General features: G+C 45.4%; 1 non-coding gene across 1 annotated transcript; it reads right to left on the reverse strand.

The window, feature by feature from the left end:
- Window positions 1-347: 347 nt before the first annotated feature.
- Window positions 348-421, reverse strand: TRNAI-AAU (transfer RNA isoleucine (anticodon AAU)). Its single transcript has one exon. It is a non-coding gene; the product is annotated as a tRNA-Ile (tRNA).
- Window positions 422-3098: the final 2677 nt, after the last annotated feature.

Consider the following 3098-nt stretch of genomic DNA (forward strand, 5'->3'; position numbering starts at 1 on the left):
GTGTGTGTGAGAGCTTTGCTACTAGGAGCCTCCTTCAAAAACCTCTGGAGATTTACAAGCTCTAACAAAGAGTAGCTTCTTGAAGAGTACTTACAAAGCTATCGTTGGAGGTTTCTCGTGGATCAATCGAAAGGAAACAAATTGCAAAAGAATGTGTTGGCCTTGCAAATTTCAAAAGCGTGTGGAGCCTTCAGGGTGGATTGAGTGGTGAATAAAATAGCTTTACGGTACAAGTCAGCGATCAAGATGGAGTGAACGAGGACCCCTTCAAGGGATTACTGGGAGAAGACGAAGTGAACGAGAACCAAAACTAGCAAGAGGGATGGGAATGCTGGGAGAAGAGAAAATGGCCCATGCAGGTCTCGAACCTGCGACCTTCGCGTTATTAGCACGACGCTCTAACCAACTGAGCTAATGGGCCGCTTGTGGAAGCCAGTGGTTGTAGTTTACACATGTAAAAGATATTGACGCAAATAACGAACTATATTAATCCCGTATTTGTCTTCTACCTAATCATGACTCTCCTGGACACCAACTCAGCCAGCAAGCTTCTCGGCTTTAAGGTTGTACAACGGAGTAACTCCACATCATGATTCCAGTTGCGATAGGTATTCAAAAAAGAACAGCATCAAAACTCTGACGTTATTGTTTGTATTTCATGTCCACTATGCGATTACACGCAATGAGACTGCTGGATACACCAGTGCAGTGTTAGAAAAAGACCGGGTCTAGTGTATTTTAACCGGCTGAAATTATAAAATCTCGGTTCCATTTTGAGCTTGCCCTTAACAAAACCGGCAAATTTACACAAGTTTTAGTGTAATTACCGGCAAAAGCTTCAAATTTTGACCTAAAAACCGGAAGAATTTCAAGTTTTCCCTTGTTTTGATCGGCTAGGAAAATGTACTTTTCTAGCCCTGCACCGGTGACCGTGCTCCAGTAACTTTATACCTTATTCATGATTCAATGTCAACCCAGTATGCGATTAATCATACATATAACAGTAGATGAAGAGCACATGATCACCAAGGGGATGATTGAATGTATTACAGGGAGAGCGCTTCATCATACAAGGACATTTCTTCATGTGTTTACATGTAAACCTTTCCATGATGTCATTGTGGGCAGGAAATTACACAAGGGATTGCTTAACTCATGGCATAGGGTGTACCCGCACACGGGACACCTCAAGATTGAAAGAGGCGAGTGGGGTAGGTACAGCATACAAAGCTTCCGTGGAGCCAAGCTCACACTCAACCATACCTGCCTCTCCATCCACAGCACCAGAAGGTAGGATTGCATAAAAGCCAAATGCCTACATTGCAACCAGCTGATAAGGGCTACTTGTGCCAGAGAGAGCTTTGGTCCCTGCCGCATTGCAGATTTGCAGGCCACCAGAGGCGAGACAAGGACGAGCATTGTTCCTTCTCTCCTTTGGCATCATTGATTCCCCTCCATATGCAAACTGTTGAGGCCATTGTCGATGCCACATCATATCTACCACATTGATAGTAACTTGCCCTCCATATGCAAACTGTTGAGGCCATTGTCGGTGCACATTGTTAGTAACTTGCATAACCTTTACTGCTTTTAGACCTCCTGCCACAAGTCATGCGAGCATGACAACATGGCATGTACACGACCACAATCCACTCCCTCGGATGTTGATCTGCAGCAGTGCCTTCAGTCTTTTCCATTTTTCCCTTTTTTTTTTTTGGGGGGGGGGGGGGTGGGGGGGAGGGAAGGGAAGGGGGAGGGGGCCATGAAACCACTGCTAGCCTCGCCTGAACAGCACCACACGACATTGCAAGACAACATAGATGGCACACTGCTCATTGTGCAAGAGCATTCAACTCTGGAACCCCTGACTGATGCAAAAATGCACAATTCCCTCCATTCCGACATCCTCTCGGTGTATTAAAATACATGCACACCCTGGCAGTCCTCTGCCCGGCCTTTGTCACAAGGCAAGAGCCACAACCCTCTTTACTACCTCTGTACTTAGCCTCTGTGAGTGATCTTTTACAAGGGTCAAGTGAGGTCGCCGGGCTCTGATGATGCATGGCTCCACCGTGGGAGTGGGAGGGAGGACCCTGAGCTGGCTGATGCAGCCTCCCAGGCAGTTTCGGCTGGAAGCTGGTAACATTCTGAGGCGGGTAAGGGGCAAGGGGGGCAACTATGCCACAAAGCCTATCTGGATGCACACGAGAAGACATTTTCACAACAGCATTTGGCATGCAGGAGGAATTTTTAGCCGTTATACCTTCAGGTGGCATACAAAAGCCTTGAAACTATACGAAAAGGGAAGCGGATATGAAAAGAGAGAGAGAAAACAATAAGAAGAAGATTGTTTGAACGTCTTAGGAAACTATATCGAGAGAGAGAGAGAGAGAGAGAGAGAGAGAGAGAGAGATGAATGATATGTTATAATTAGTGCTTAAAGGCCAAAATAACCTATGAGACCAAAAGGTTACATCCATGTGCGACTCTAGTAACATAGTTGGGGAACATAAAAATAGAAATAAATGAGGGTTACAATCCACACAACCTGCATAATCCGCATCTGCGTAACCTACAATAGATGCATCAATGTTTTAGAAATGTAAACACTTACTAGCTGTACCCTTCAAATATCTGAAGATTCTCTTCACTGCTTTCCAATGCTTCTTGCTAGGGTTTGCCATGTACCTACTAACCACTTCCACTGCATGTGCAATGTCTGGTCTTGTGGTTATCATAGAGTACATCAAACTGCCAACTGCTGAAGAATTTCGCCATTTCCTCTTTCTCAGCAACTGTCTTGGGAGAATCATCTTTGCTAACTTTGGAGTATGCTTGCATTGGGGTACTCAGTGACTTCCTCCCCTACATACTAAAACGTTGCAAGACTTTGTGGATGTACTTTTCTTGAGTTAATTCAAGAATTCCATGTTGCTACACAGAGGGAGTTGGGTTAGTGGAGAGGAAAGTGAGAGAGTGAAGTCAAATCTCTCACTTTCTCTCCCTATATTCATTAAGAAGAAAATGTGAGTAAGGGTGGTTTCCCACGGCCACCTGGCCTACACCCCAAGGGGGGGGGGGACTGGGCTTGATGTCGC

Source organism: Adiantum capillus-veneris, chromosome 13 (assembly GCF_014529385.1).
Source record: "Adiantum capillus-veneris isolate H3 chromosome 13, ASM1452938v2, whole genome shotgun sequence".
NCBI classification, from domain to species: domain Eukaryota; kingdom Viridiplantae; phylum Streptophyta; class Polypodiopsida; order Polypodiales; family Pteridaceae; genus Adiantum; species Adiantum capillus-veneris.